Genomic DNA, 17,140 nt, shown 5'->3' with positions numbered 1-17,140 from the left:
GGTGATGGAGAATATCTCCTCTGTGGAGGAGGAAGAGAAAGAGACTGTCTTAGTTACTTTATGCTTGTCACTGAGACAAAATACCTGATGCCCAAGTTGGGAAAGGAAAGGTTTATTTCTTACAGTTTTTGGAGGTTTTAGTCCACACTCAGTTGGCTCCAAGACAGGTGGGCATGGCTGGGCCGCAGTTCATGGCAGCTGCCAACAGCAAACAGGAACCAGCAAAGAGAGAGACATACCTTCTTCCTGACATTACATCACATCCTGGCTCCACCCCTTTGTGGGTGGAGCACTGACATCATCAATACAAGCACTAGACAATGAACAAATAAGAAATGCACAATTCAAACTCATGAGGCCTGGGGGACACAGACATAAACCATGACAGAGACAAAGGAATCTCTCACTTTAAGTGAGATTAAGGGGATGTGTAAAATGTGGGAAACAGCACAAAATTTTTTAGGAAGCACCACCTGAATAAGGCTATCACAGCAAAAGCAGTGAATCTGTTTAATGACAATGCACTGTCACATTTCCATGAAATCCTCAAAAGGAAGCTGTTACGGTTTGTGTCTGGGTGGCCCCCAAGCCTCATGCAGTCATGGAGGTGGCTGAGTCTAGCATTGTGATTGGTTTGTTGTCTAGCACTGGGATTGGTAGGGTGAATGCTGTGTTTGCCCAGGGATGGGTAATTGGTATACAATATAGGGGAGGAAAGGAGGTGTGTTTTCCCTCTTTTGCCTTTTCGCTCATTTCTTGTGGGTGCCATGAATGGCTGACCCTCAGCCATGCCACCCAAGCTTGAAGTCAGTTGAGTATGGACTCAAACCTCCCAAAACTATGAACTAAATAAACTTTTCTTTGCTTCACTTTGGGTCAGGTATTTTGTCTCAACAATGGAAGAAAAGTAACCAAGACAGAGGCAAAATCAAGTTTCTTTTCTAAAGTTGCACACAGAAAATAGTTCCATTGAGCTAGCAGCCTGCAGTGCTTCCATTAGTGATAATGAAAGTCATCCTAGGCAATAATCCTCTCTTTTGTCTCCCTCACACCAGCCATGAATGTTTTCAAAGGTAAGTGCAGGATTATTTGTTTATTTTTCTTTATGTTTTGCATTTTCTACATTATTTTATATTGTATTACAGTATTGTAATAGTTTTCATATGAACATTTTTGTGTTGTGGAATGAATTATCTGAGTTTCCATTATTTTGTATTGGGAAATTTGCTTTGATATATTATTAGTGCTTTGAATTAGAGGCCTGTTTCCTGAAAAACTAAGCTCACAAACCAAGGTTTTACTGTAATTCAGGTGTTTTTAAGTGCAGTGAAGGGGAGTGTGATTAGCAGTAACGTGGGTGGAGGTGAGTGTGTTAAGGAAGATGACTGCAGAAAGTCTCCAATGTGAGATTTGAATTGAGACCCAAATAAAGAGAACAGCAGTGATCTGTATATCAGAGGGAGAAACCTCCTAGTAGATTGAATCACAGATCAGGAATTATTTAATCAGATAATTATTGTGTTCAATAAAGGTCAGCATTGTTAAAAAAAATGCAGGAGGACAGCAGACATAATGTGGTGTTACAGACCTTGGCATGAAATAGGGTTTCACCTTTTCTGTGTGGTAAAGAAGTCCTGCTGCTTGTTTCTAGTAGGGTATGGAGGGGGCATCAGGCAAGAAGGGAGCCAGGGGAGCAGAGGAAAGTTCTGGTAGATGTCCATGTGAAGAAGCACGTGGACGTAACTGCTCTGGTGTCAGTGCCATGGAGAAGAGTTGACAGTCTCTATAGGCTGAGCCAACAGGACTTGCTGGTGGATGGAGTGTGGAGATAGGGGAGGGAAAAATAAATCAGTGATGAGGCTGAATTTGGCAGTGCTGAGGCTATGAGATCCTGAGGGTGGCCAACAATGGGACAGTTAAGAGCTGTGCTTTATCTCTGTGAGCTTGGAGAGCCCCATTAAACCTCAAGATGATCATGAGGGGGGAAGTCAGGGTCACTGATGTGGAGCTCAGCAGCAAGATCAAGGCCGGTGACGTGGCTCCAGGAGGGACTGAGGCTCCCGGTGACAGGAAAGGCTGCTTGCGTGTTCTCTTGGTGAAGATTTGATGGCCTCTACTACTCCACTTTGGATGTCTGACATTTGGTGGATGTTTGCTTCTTTGTTTATTAACTTGAACTATTTTAGAATAATTTATAGTTAAATTCACAAATTCCAAATATTTTGGTTGCTCCCTACCTAATGTGTATTTCTTTTGTCATCAAAATCAAATTCTAGGAGGCCATATAGATAATAAGGAAAGCATTATCTCATTTTGTGTTTGGCAAATATCCCTTTTTTGGCATCTAAAGAATTTAGAAGACTTCTCCCTCTCTCTTTTTTCCCGCTTCTCACTGAGAACTCATTGGCTTCCACAGGGAAGTTGATCAGTGTATCTCTAGTCCTACTGGAGGACTATACAGGCGTTTCAAACTGCTGGCCTCTGCCATAGAGTGGGTGGTTTTTACTAGCCAAATATACTCATTATCCACACTTAGAACTACACTACAATGGGAGATAGTGTCATATAGTGCAGTGCCTTGAACCTGTGTTCTGATATCAGTGTTCTTTCACTTCTAACCGTCAGGCCTGGACACTCTGATTTCTCCCTCCGTTAAGAGCCACTTGTCCATTCATGTGCCACAGAATGATGTTTCAGTCACTGATGACCCTCACGTGATCTCAGAATGTACTTGAGTCAGAAATCCTACCTAGTAATGTTACAGCTAACTGAGCCTTGTAACTCTTATTTGTGGTGGTGGTGATAGCTACTGTTCTGACTGTGCTGTAGAAAGACAGTCCAGACAAGTCTGTACAGTACTGAATACAGTGGCAACTTGGTTCATGAACTTATTTCTTTCCATGATTCCAGTTGCAAACTGAATTGGATGAGAACTGAATCAAATTTCTCTAGAAGGTTAACATTAAACCTAACCATTGAATTTGATTTGGTTCTTGTTCATTTCGGTTTGCAACCAGAATTTTGGAAATAATTAAGTTGTGAACTGAGGTACCACTGTACTTAATAAAGATAAATGACTGTTATTGCTGTATGTATTTATTCTTTAGTTTTACTTATTCTTTCTTCTTATGAAAAATGTTACTGTGAACCAGTAAGCTGTGTTAGGTCGGCAGCAGCCTCAGGCATCTTGTGCTAACCATATCCCTTGATTGCATTAAGGCCAGCTTGTGAGTGCCCTAGGCCACGGGGCGTGTGGAGGTGTAACCTGTGATGGTCCTGCGGTGGGGAGGTCACCTGGAGATGCATCCAGCCAATGAGCAAAGTATGACTGCAGTTAAAAAGATCACTTAGTTCCTGTTCAGTACAATAAATTCCAGTTTGAAATTTTAAAAATTAAAACAAGAAATAATTTAAGGCATAAGAAATGTGTGTGCGTGCATGCATGCATGCGTGTGTGTATGTGTGTGTGTGTGCGTGTGTGTGAACTGAGCTATCTAATGATTTCTAGATAGATTCTGGCTGTTAACTTTTACTGATTTTTCTTATTGGTGGTCCCTGGAAGAACAAATTAATCATACACTCCTGAGTTCTGTTTCCTCTATTTCTTTTTAAATTTTGATTCCTTTCCATGGATGCTTTTGAAAATCAAGTAATTGAAGAACTTCACAGCATTTTGAAGGGGCAAGAGTCCAGTCATGTCTGTATGACTGATTCTGAGGGAAACTGTGAGCAGAGCCTTAATTCTGTATCTGTTCTAGGGTTTTCTATAGAGCCCAAAAGACAAAGTTTATATGTAGGCAGTGTTTAATAAAGACTCTCAGTGATCAGGCTGAAGATTTAAAACAAAATAATTATTTTTTTACTAGGAAAAATAATAAGGCATCTATTCAAATTAATGTTAGTTCATGGATATTATATTGACAGTTACTGGATTATGTAAAGTTTTTTGATAATCTAGCTTTCCTTTTAAAGTAACGTCATAGATACACAGGAAAGTAATCTTTACTTCATTTGTTTATATGTTAATTATACTAAATCTACTTTTCTATGTGTAGCACCTTTTATATCATGTATGCATTTTAATGTGTTCAATGTGCAGTTATCTCCATTAATTTAATTATTCATAATATAAAGAGGCTTCAGAAAAAAATGTACTCTTTGTTACTACTAATCTTTAAAACATGCTTTTGGCTTTCAGATATATCCCCAGAAGTTAAAATTTTAATATCATGTCAATAATTTATTTAAACATTGTTTCAGTAATAAATCTTGTTTTTAACTTGTGTATTATCCTAATTTTTTATTTTACCTTATTTTAGTAGTGACCTGCATTTGAAATATTTTTCTACTACTTCTTTGGATGAGTTACACAATTATCCCCCTCACCATAATTTATGACTGGACTTTCTAATTTCAGTTACTTTCTAGTTTTAGTAAGTTGTGGTTCAAAAATATTAAAATGCCCTAGAAATAATTCAGACATTTTAAATAACTTTTGTTAAAGTATGTTATTGTGATTGTTATATTTTAGTATGCTAATCTATTTTTCTATTTAATTTATACATAATTTATAAAATAAATTTTATCATAGGTATGTCTGCACAGAAAAAGACACAGTATTTATAGACTTCAGTACAGTCCGGAATGTCAAACTTCTGCTGAGGGTCTTGGGATGATCTTTGTGTGTGAGGGAACACTCTGGCATGTTAAATCTCAAAAGGTTTTCATGTTTCCTTTACGAAGGTGAAAATCTGAGGCTGAAAAGCTTGTTTCTGGATCTATGTAGTCTTATCCTACTGGTCTTTATCTTAGGGACAATGAGATATTCAGCGTTAGCTTTCTCAGAAGTAACAGACAGATCTTAACTAATCTAGGAGTTTGTAAGCATATGTGCTTGACTCCAAATCCCCATGAGACAGGCATTTACCCAAAATGGATATAAAAGATGAGCAAAATATTACCTAAAGGTCCATGACCCAGGGGCTGGAAAGCAGAGAATGTGTGCAACTGAATCTTGAGATACAAGCAGTAGGCTTCTTGGCTGATGCCTTTTATGTGTGGACCAAAATTTCTATATATATGCTGTGCTTTGCTGTTTAATTTTGAAGAGAGCATTTTTTAGAAAACTGTTTAAATATAGAAAACAGAGAGGCACTGGAAGGAAAAGGTGGCTTACATAATATTACTCAGATTACAACAGATTTTATGATTTATGAGCATTGGGGGAGCTATTTTTTTTCTCGTTGTTAGGTTTCACTATTATCTTCAAAGTAAAAATTGAAAAGCAGCTTGGACAGAGACTCACAGTAATAACAGAGACTCACAGACTCACATAATTCAGGAAGTGGGCAGCAGGCCGTGCCTCCTGATTGGGAATATTTGGGGGAGTGGGTGTCTGACTTTCTGGTGTGTGCAGAGAGCTGTGCAGGGTGTTGCAGAACCATGAGTAAATGTGACGGTCAAGATGGAGTTGTTGAAGATTCTGCCCTGAAAATCTTTGAGAAATTTCAGAAAAGCAAGACTGAAATTTCTTTGATGTGAAAAATGGAGATGTAGCTCAGGTTGCTTAGAGAGGACAAGTTTTTCTCACCTGTCAATTGCAAATATGATTTTGGTGCTAAGAAGGAGGGTACCCCGTAAACAGCCCCTCATTATTACAGGATCTTGCCAAGACATGTCTCTTTCTGATGGTGACATGTGTCACAGTGGTTCTGTGAAGCAGTGTGAAGCAGATGATATTTGTTTTGAAGATCCAGCTGTCTCTTCAGAAATCTCTGTTTCTGTGTCTCAAGTCCTCTTCCCAAACCTGTTCTCAAAAATGGGATTCTACTCCGTGGGAGCCCGAAGTGTAAACATTGTACACCAGGGAACATTCTTAGGCTTCTTGGGATATTCTCATTTTATCAGAACCTGAAATATTGGTAAAAGGAAATGAAACATCAAAAGTGCAGTTTTTCATGAAAATTAATGAAACAATGAGGAATTTTTTTAAAATGGGCACCTTGCCCTCTTAAAATTATGCTACAACAAAAATAAATGACCACAAAGTGGAACCAGAAATGGGCATTTGATGCATGAAATTTCTAGTTACTAGATTTTTATTTTCACTTCAAATATTTCAGTAATATTTCCACTTGCAGAAATGATTCTAGAAGTATTCATGAACTTTTGGAGTTTAAAGATGCAGTTTGTTGTGTTATAAATTTGCATTGCAGTTTAATTAAAACTTGCTTAATGCAACACTTTGTTACTAAAAATTCTAAAAGGTTTGCCATTGCTGGACTAGACATTGAATCTGGAACTCCAGACGCTGAAGGCAAAATTCTCTTTACAGCTGTGTTAGTTGAGTTTGAATCACTTTTGTAGTCTACCCTTAGGAATAGTGAATTATGATATCACCTTAAACCTAAGTCTAATGTCATCACTTACTTGATACATTCTTGGTTCTTGGTAATTCTTAAGCTTGTTGGCCCTCCTATACAATTGTTTTTTCTTTTTACCCCATGGACTGGCTTCACCAGGGCATCAATAATATTTTAGGCTGTTTCTATTATTGGTATATATTTGATACATGATAATTATAATTATCTTAGTCAATTAGTACATACATATGTTGCATCTTGATAATTTTTGTCTCTTCCTGAATCAAGTTTTTAACAAAATCCCTGTGTACTCACAAAGTGCAGTCAAGGTTGAAAAACGTTGCACATTAAAATATCAGGAAGGAGTAATAAAAAGCCCTAATCTGGCATAATTAAGTCATTTTAAAATGTAGTGTTTACTTACTATGGACTCTTCTTTGAGACTAAAAGAGATACCCCCAGGAGCTGGAGATACAGAAATAGCCTGCTTTTAAAAAATGAAACCATAAAAGGACTGTGGAGAACTGTATCAGATGCATCTTCACAAAATGAGTCCAGCATATCTGGTGAGGGTTGCTGAAATAGGGGGAGCAGTGATGGGGAAGAGGCAGACTGTCTGCTCAAGGAGTGACCTTTGAGCTGGGGCCAGGTCAGGAGAGGCGTCACAGGCTATGGGAAATGGAGAAGCAGAGCCAGGAGGTTTGGACTTTTGTCCTCCAAAGGTCCGCAGGCGATAGACTTGGTCTCTGGACTGACAGCACTGGGAAGGGAATGTGGGGCCCCCTGGGAGGCGCCTGGGTCCCTGGGGGTGGCCCTGGAAAGTGATGACCTCTGACTTCATGGAGTGAGTTGGTTGTCCTTTTCAGCATATACTGTTTCCTGTTCCACGCCTCCATAGACCAGGGGACCCTTACAGGAGACAGACCAGAACAGGCTGACTAGTCTTAGATTTTCAGTCTCAGAACTATGAGTGAAATGACCCTCTTTTCACTGTTAAGAATCAGCCTCAGGAATTTTGGTATAGCAACTGAAAACGAATTCACTGAAAGTAATGTTGGACTCTGATTGACAGAGGTTTAAAGTATGGTTTTATTCATTGTGAGTTGTGAGACTTTGGACAAGAAGTTTGTTTTCCCTGAATATGAGTACTTTTGACATAAGTATTATATAAAATGGTAAAACAACATAATAATAAACATACATAATAAATTGATAAAACAACATAATTCATCAATGGGGAATCACGGTTACATGTGAGCAAAGCACCAGCAGTGGTGATAGAAGAACTACAGAAAAGAAAAGTGAATCTTCAGAGCTGGACTGTCCAGCCTTAGTGTAGGGATCTTTATTGGTGACATGAGCTCTGTGATGATAGCTAAAAATGCATTTTTAAAATTAGAACCAACATGTTCTAAAGAGTGAAGTGGCCATGAAGAACGGTATCGCAGAACTGTATAACCCACCTCATGGTGGCCCGTAGCACACACACTGCAGGGGCCCCCACCACGTTTCTGTGTGCTTTTACCTCTCGCTGGGAAAAGGACTCTTTGTAGGTCCTCTTGCTCAGCCAACTAGACCTAAGCAGTTCCTTGCTTGGAGGAGTGTGGTCCTCGTTGGTTGTCACTGCCCGATGGGATGGGATGGCCATACATGTGACGAGCTGCTTTCACCTTCCTCACTTGGATAATACCCCACTGCCTAAGGAGTGGTTTGAGGAATGCTCCCCTAGAATGGGGAGATTTAATGGCATCTATTTGTCAAAGGGCTCATAGGAGATAGGGAGGGCATGGAAGATAAAGTTCTCTTGGAAACAATCCAAATGCCTATCAACCGAGGAATGGTTATAAAAGATGTGACATTTTTATACAGTGCAGTACTACTCAGTTATAAAGATGGATAAACTTGAGGCTTTTATAGGTAATGATTTTATAGGTAAATAGTTGCAACTTGAGACCATACTCATAAGTGAGATAAATCAGACTTGCATGTGTAAAATTGGATTGTCTCCTAGTGTAAGAAACTGAAAAAACAGAAAAGATCCAAAAGGTACAATAGATAATGTGAAAGGGAAAGAAAGTGCTCAAAAGGGAAGAACAACTAGAATGGGGGAAAGGAGAAAAGAAGGAAGGGAAAAATACATGTATATAAATATAAATACACACACATATATAAAACACACAATAGCTAAGATGATTGTACTACTAATTTGTTTTTTTGTTTGTTTGTTTGTTTTTGGTACCAGGGATCAAACTAATGACCTCATGCTTGCCAGGCAGGCACTTATGCCACTGAGTGAAATTCCCAGCCCTGTCCTTTTAATTCTATTAGTTCATTTAAGGGAACAGTTAGTGCTTATATCGTTTGACCAATTTTGCATGCCTATAACTGGTAATCTGAGCAACTATTTTGAAGATAAAAAATGCAGCATAATAACGATTTTTAATTTTCTATCATCTTATTTTGAAATTATACATCATTTTCACTGTTTTATTTTTTGTTTTCTTAAAAAGGTGTTCTCTCCTTCACCCTTCCCTCCCAGGGACTCTCTATGTATCCTGCTCTGAGTACCCTGTCTTCAGAACCCCACAGTGCTGAGCTAACCTTATCTGCAAAGCAGGCTTGTGTGATCCGTGATCCTCACGAACGTACCTCATCTTGCTCTTCTCCCCATCTTGCTGTGTCTCTATTAACTTCTCTCCCTCTTAAGCCTGGAGTCCAACATGTCAAAAGCATCATTTAATTATTCCTTCAGATTCACCTGTCCAGAGAACCTGGAGGCAAATAGCTTAGCACATAAATGTTGCTCGTTGCACATGAATTTTCTTCTTTTTTGTAATTTTTTATTAGCGCATGCTTGTAGTAAATAATGATTGCAGGTGTCACGGAAAGTTTGTATGCGGCACACCTTACTCCCTTTTTCTGTTTTGTTTCCTTTCCCTCCTCCCCCTCACTGCTCCCAGCAGCTCTTCTTTCCCTCCCCATTTTCAAGTTTTGTTTCTGTTTTTCCAACTCTTCTTTCTCATCCCTTTTCCCTTTCTTTCTTCCTTCATTCCTTCATCTCTTGTTCCCCTTCTCATTTGAAAAAGATCTAATACCTCCTTTCTTTGGCTTCTTATTTACACTTTGAGTTTCCCACATAAGAATCACAATGCAATGTTTAAACTTGTGTGACATTCGTTCCACTTAAAATTATGTTCTTGTGCACTCCTTTACCTAAAAACGCCTCAGCTATATTTTTCTTATGGCAGAATAGTACTCCATTATAGGTATATAAATGCCACATCTCATCTGTGGATGGGCATCTGACCTTGGCCAAGTCCAGGATGACTCTACCCCTTATCTTTTCTTTCATCTGAATTAATTTTATGTCTTTGATATTGATTTTCATGTCTGTTTCTCATTTGATACTGAAAAACTGTTGATAGTTGGCTTCTAGATCTCAGGACTTGGTCTAGGTCCAGACCCTGATGGAAGGTCCCCATGACAGCTTTGATCTTAAAAATGTGTGCACAGGAAGTTGCTGACTCGGTTCATTTAGTTAAGGTTAACCTATTCCTGGGCATTCAAGGCTAGCCATCTAGATTTGGGAAGAGAGTAAAAATCAAGATCCACTTCGAATCCATGAGACTTCCCGGTCTGCTCTGGAAATGATTTCTACTTCATCTCCTGCATACATCCTCTCTTTACATATTGCCATCTGCTGCTGTGAATATGTGTTCTTTGAGGCTGGGGTTAAATCTCATGTATCTTTGTATTAGTCCTGAGCAGTGTTTAAAATCTGGCATGCCGAAGACACTTATTGAATAGAATCTTTCCTGTCCTTCTACATACACGTCTTGAGTGTTTACTACATGCCTGAACCTGTGCTAAGCATTGCGTAATTCATACTGATTGTCCCTCATTAGACCGAGCTAGGATGAAGAGGAACAGTGTCTAAATTACAGTCCCTAGAAGAGAGCAGTGTTCACTTCTTGGAGTTTATAAAGAATACTTCGATCACAGATTCATCGGCGTGAGGAGATCCATGTGTTTCCTTAGTGCCCGCCCAGCAGTGTCTCCCTGCCCAGCAGTGCATCCCCGCCCAGCAGTGTCTCCCCGCCCCTTTAGCTTTCATCATGGCCTTAACCCTTCTCCGATGCTGCTTGTGACTGGGCTTCTGATTTTAGCCCCTCTCAAGTGTCTTTGGTTTCCCAAGTTATTTATGTTTTGTTTACATTGGTGTTTTAATCTGTGTGGATTTAGGGCATTAGTACCAGACATTCTGCTGTATTTCTCATTTTGCTTCTTATGGAGGGAAAATCCATTTTGAGAATAAGTACATTTTAAACAAATTTTAGTGAAGAGGTAAAATGCTACATTTAAAATTCATTTCCACAGGCAGGGGCAGCAGCTTTTCTTCTGTTTTCCTCTTTTACTTTATCTGTGCTCCAACCCATTGGCTGGTTCCATTCACACCCAGGGTGGGGTCTTTTATCCTCAGTAAGCCCACTCAGTCATGCCCAGTACTGCACTACACAGTGAGTGGACTGACCACACCTGTGATCTGGTCACTCCCCACAGCCCTGCCTGTGAGTGCATGAGGCTTTGGGGTATCATCCGTGTATGAGCCGTAGCACCCGGTTTTACCTGGAATTCCATGAGCTCCTCTGGCTATGGAATTAATCACTTTTCCAATTAGAAACCTATGCTATCCATTTACTCATGTTTCTTCTGTTTCAGGGGGAGGATAAGGATGACTTGAGTAGGGAAAAAAAGAGTTTTCTGTTGGCTCTCTAAGCTTTATAGAACACATTCTGCTTCCAGGAAATGGGGCCTGGTGTTAGCCCCATGGATATGAAGCTGCTGAATGTGGGAAACTTCCCTTTTGGGGGCACACTATGTTTTCTGGTTAGAGCTCTGTTTGAGCCTTGATCACTTTAGTTGCTGGACCTGTGACACATCCTCAGTGTGACCTACACTACCCAGGTAGGGCTCCCTTTTGAGGGTGACTGGAAACAACTGTCCTCTGGGCTCACTGTTGTCATCCATTTATCCCCTCACAGTAAATGGGGGAAGGAGTATGAGAACATTCCATTGTCTTTCCCCTGTCCTCTTAATAGACCAGGTGGCGATGCTTCAGATGAAATTGGTCTGAAGGCTGAGAGCAAGTCCATTATTGGGAGCATTTGCTTTAAATTATGAAATTCAGGAAGGCTTGTGGCAGAAAGGTGGCCAGTTCTGCCCCAAAAGGCGCTCGCTTGTCTGTTTCTTGCATTTTGCTAAATATTTCTTATTTCCTCAGAATACACCACAAGGACCATTTGACTGTCCCCTCTGGCTTCTGCATCTTGCTTCCAGCATGAACAGACAGGTAATAACCGTTCAGCAGGGCCATTACCTCTTCTAAAGACTATTATCAAAATGGTCATTATACATAATGGAGATGATTACAGGCAGCCTGAGAGATTTTTTAGATACATCTCTACAGTAATAGGTGGCCTTTTTTAGCCTTATGTATCTGTGGGGATAATACTAGGGCACAGAATACATGACAAATGGCGATTTTTAGCAAAACTCTGTCAGTTTTTAATGCATTAATTGGATCTTGGATTTAAATGGCATTGATGCAGAAACTCTTACATTTTAACTCTTGACAAATACACAGCACAGTAGGAATGTTCCAAGATCAGGAGTTAAAAGACATGGAATGCATTGTGCATATTTGTATTGTGCCATTACATATGCAAGAATACTAGCAGTAATGAGTCCTTTGAGAAAACTGTTTCATAATGAAGTAACTGGTCTGTAGTCAGCCAATCAATAAGTATTTATAGATTCTGGGATTCATGCAAGGCACTGAAAGTATCATTGTTAGAAAATACAGAGGAAAGCTTAGGTGCTTAGAATTGAGGGGCCTGGTTTGTTTCTAATTTAAAAAGTTTTAATCCTGGACAATAATACATTCTTGTGTAGTTTCCATTTGTCCACAACTGCTATTCTAAGTAAACAATCTGAATCCTACTATGTGATATATAATTGGTTGCTTAGCAAGTAGCATTTCTGTTTTAAAGCTGTAACCCCATGTTTGGCTGGAAAGCGTATCAGTCTCCATGAGTAACTTATTAGCAGGCTATGTCAGAAAATTTATAGGATGTTAGTAAGAATTCTTGGCAGCTCAGTATTAACTGGAGACCTAAAACACAGCAAGGGGTGGCCAGTAACCTGGTGTTTGCTTCTTGCCTGAGAATGTATGCAAAGGCTGAGGAGCCTGGCAGCAAGTGGTCCTCATAGATGAGAGAAGAGAAGCAGCTTCATGGCAGAGGGTAGTGCCACTTGGTTTTCTGGAGCCAGTGATAGATGTTTTGTCTGAACCAGTTAAGTGTTATTGAGCAGAAAGAACTGATCTACAATTAACAACAGGGACAACTGTCACCCAAAGGGGCCACCCAGAGGGGCAATTGAGTCCCAAAAGGAGTATGTGGCATCGGTCATTGGAAATCAATTAACCAAAGGCAGTTGCTATGGTCAGATAGAGAAAGCACTGGATAGGTCGGTGCTTCAAAGATTTTTCCGCATTAGGAACATCTTTCACAGCATACACTTTGTCCCTCAGAAATTCACGTCTTGTGGTTGAGTGCTTCCTAACTGATGAAATAACTTCTTACAGGTCCCCTTCCTCTGGGCCTTCCTCACTAAGATGTCAGCTTTTACTTCCATGTCCTGTGTAGCGCAGGTGTCTGCATTACCCATCGCCCCATTAGAAAGGAAAGAATCTGTAACTGGTGATTGTTTTGTTCACCTGTGTTTCTCTGTTCATTTCCAAGCCCACCCTCCTTTAAGGATGACAACAGCAACACGATTTTCCTTGTAGTAGCCTTTGGGTGACAACCTTGAAGCAGTCGGTGTAGTCAGCTCCCTGTAATTCCAAAGGAAGGTGAGTGTCACCAAGCTGACCCACTGGTGTGACCTAAGCTGATTTTAAGACTTTTGCTGGTTCTATTTAGAGGAGGCTCCTTTTTGCTTAGCTTTTTAAACAGGAAGGATGTAGAAGAGACTACAGGTATTTTCCATGCTTCGTCTCATACTACTTTAGGAGAAATCAGAGTCAAAAGATGAAAGATTTGTGTTGACACAATTTAAACAATTATATTCAGAATAAAGCCACATGTATGTATATTTGTATATATGTATATATTTATACGTAGGGTCAGGCCCTCATTGGGTTATTATGCACTGGACACTGTTAGAGCAGATAAAGACCTGTCCATTAGATACTGGTGCTAGTGGTTAAATTTCTTAAATGGGAATTTGCAAAAATTATTTCGATTCCTCCCTTTTCAGTTAGGGAAATTACAAACTTGTGGAAAAGGCAAGACTAGAAACAAGGATTTCCAGGTCACTTTTACCTAGCATTCAGCAGTTACACTTCTTTGTTCTTCCCTTATCACTGCTGAGCCAATGCAATGTACATTTTAAACATGATGGCACATTACTGTAAACATGTCTTCATATAGGTATTTTCCTCACAAACAATACTGTCTTACACACAAGAAAATTATAAAACAGTTCAATGAATTCTAATGTTCCAAAATTTTCCAAATGCATTTTATAGATTTTTAAAAAATAGAATAAAAGATACTTAATCAGGGGTCTACCCATTTGATGGTTATATCTTTTTAGTCTAGTGTTCTTTTCCAATTTTTTTTAAATGATACTGACGATAAATAAGGTCCAGGCCAGTAGTGCCAAGGAGTCCTTTTGTCTTTAATTTGGCTGATTGCTTGAACATTTAACTGGTTTATCTGGTTTAATTTAACTTTTGCTCTAGCAAGTGGAATGTTGGTAAGTTGGACATTAGGACTAGAATCTTGCTACATTTCAATTTTGCTTTGTAAGAATGCTTGACAAGTGATACAATTTTATTCTCTTGTATATATCAGTTTTCCCTCTCTGCTTATCAGGGGTGATGCCATGAAATTCCCAGCATATTTATTTGCTCACCTTCTGTAAAGAGTTGCCCCCTCCCCCTTCCCCTTTTTCCTAGCTCTGCCTATTATTCCCTCTCTTTTTTCCTTCCTCTGAATTTACCTTAGAGTGTTGAAAACTTCTCTTAGTTTTTTTCCCATAGAATGTCTTTATTTTCATTTTGACTTTTGGAGGATATTGTGAATGGGTTTTCAATTCTAGATCGGCAGTTCTTTTCTAACTATAAAGTTACTCCATTACATTGTGGTTTGTATTATTCCTCTTGAGAAGTCAGCTGTCAGTCACAATAAGTTGCTTCTTTGAACATAAAATGTCCTTTTCATCTTGGACAACTATTAAAATCTCTTTATTCTGGTTATTATTTATTTTATATATTTTCACTATCATGTGCCTTGGCAGAGTTTGTATTTTGTTGTGTGGAAGGCATGACAATACTGCGGATGTCTCATCCTGTGGCAGAGAAAGCTCCCCATGTCACTCTATGTATTTTATTCATCCAGCACTAGGTCATGCTGCTACTGATCTTTGTATTATTGGCACTCTAAATGCAAAACAATAAAAGCCAACCCAAAATAAGTTCTTAAGACATGGAAATAAATTTTAATCATCATGTCTTGGAAGGTCAGTGGCAAGGGATCCTAAAGAACGGCTGGGACAATAATCTGAAGTGTTTGATAAGCCATTTTTATCATCCTTTTCTCCAGGCCTCTGCACCCTGCCCTGCCCTGCCCTGCCCTGCCCTCCCCTTCCCTCCCCTCCCTTTCCTTCCCCTCCCCTTCCCTCCCCTCCCCTTTCCTTCTCTTCCTTCCTCCTCCTGCCTCTTTCCCTTTTCCTCCTCCTACTCCTCTCTCTCCCCCTCTCCATTTTCCCCTCCCTCACCCACTTGCCCTCTCCCTGTCTCCCCCTCCCTTGACTGGGGATTAAATCCAAGGCCTTTGCACTTAGCTATAACCCCAACTCTTTTTATCTTTTGAGACACTGAGCTGGGATAGACTGCCCAGCTAAACTTAAATTTTCTATCCTCCCATCTAAGCCTCCAAGAATGCTGGGATTACAGTTGTGCCCCCTATATCCAGCTACTCTTTTGTTACAGATTTCCAATATACATAATAGGAAAGTGCTAGTTAAGCCTTCTAAATTTGTATTTCCTCCCTTTAAGAAACCAACCAAACCATGCCACAGTATCATGTACCTGAATCCCAATTCCTGTGGGAAGAAACTCACTGCTTTGTGCAACAAAAGGCCCAAAGTGAGTCCAACTGAACTGAGCCAGTTAGGCAACATCACAGTTTACACACCATGTGGCTTTGGGGGTCCTGTAGTGTAATCCCATGTGGCCAGGGAAAAGTTTCGGGCAGACAGCGGTGGTAGAATTGGCCAAATTTTCCATTCTCTTTGGAAATTAGTCTTTTATAATACTATGCTTCGTAGGAAATATGCATTCTAGAATGTAAAACGATTGTTGTACAAAGGAAGGTACCTTAATATCACTGAAATACAGATATTTACATACTTTTACTAACTGCAGAACACTGAATCCGGAAAGACATTCTTGTGAAGAGCTTAATTCCCCATACCCAAGCCATCGCCTTAGGCTACATCTATATCTTTCAATATTAAAAAAACAAACAAAACAAAATCCACCTGTGCCCTGCTGTCCTTCTGCCTAAGATTTCCAGGTGTATATCTGACAATTATTTTATGTACTGTTAAACAATCCTTTTATATAATTTTTCTTTTATCTGTTATTGCAGATGGCAGCTCTCTGTTCTTCTGCAACTTTTCTTTTAAATATTGAAATTACTGACAAAGAAGCAGATCACAGGAAGGAATTCTTTCATTAAGAAAGACATGGTTCTACGTAGATTGTTATTTCAAATAGCATTGTTAGCATCACTTGTACAAAAATGAAGTATGTGTTTAAAATCCAGCACCTGTTCAGATGTTCTTGAAGCTGAGAGTCATATTATTACTTCAGGATGTGGATTTCACGTTTTTTGTTTTCTTTTGTTTCTCTTTTTTCTTGTGTACCTTACCTGTAAACATTATGCATATATAATGTGTGTGTACGTATGTCTGTCATCTAAAGAAATGCCCACACAATACAGTGCACTAACTTGTTCTCAAATAACTTAAGAAGTCAATAACTACAAAATAGTAGCATCAAATGTTTACTTCAAAGGATTTTCTATTTCTTATTTCTAAGACTGGAAAAGTCCTGATGAAGCTTTTACTAAGAGAAATGCTTACATTTTTGAGATCAGGCTTTTGACAAACTTATACATGCACCACATTTCCAGAACACTAATATACAAATATGTGGTGTTCTAATTGGAAAAGCGGGTTATCAGAGTTCAGCTTTGTCTAAGCTCAGTGGAAATAGTTACTAATGTCTGCGATAAGCTGTGTTACCAGGCAGCCTGTTGATAATAACCTGCTCCCTGAAGGACCTGCTCTGGCTTATGAATTCAGCTATAATGATACATGCTGGCATGTCCTGATGAACTGGGGAGGTGCGCTCGTATGGCCTAGGCTTGTTGGCTTCCCAACAGCTGCTCAAGGCTGCTGAGGATTTTCCTGTTTTATTTCCCACACTCCCTGGGTGCTATTTATCAAGGCATCATGCAGCATTGCTTATCCGGGAAGCTTAGAGAAGAGCATGTGGGGACCTAGTGTGTGTGTGGATGTCGGGGCGGTGTGCTGTGGATGTTTTGACATTCGGTGACTGCATGGATGTTTTTCAGTTTAAACACTTCCAAAAATTAATTCTTTTAAGCTTTATAACACTGATCAATAGAAATACCCAAACCCTA

This window comes from Cavia porcellus, unplaced genomic scaffold, assembly GCF_034190915.1.
Source record: "Cavia porcellus strain 051 isolate PalLab524CR breed Dunkin Hartley unplaced genomic scaffold, mCavPor4.1 scaffold_1, whole genome shotgun sequence".
Taxonomy (NCBI): domain Eukaryota; kingdom Metazoa; phylum Chordata; class Mammalia; order Rodentia; family Caviidae; genus Cavia; species Cavia porcellus.
The sequence above is the reverse complement of the archived record's forward strand: the minus strand, read 5'-3'. Positions refer to the sequence as shown.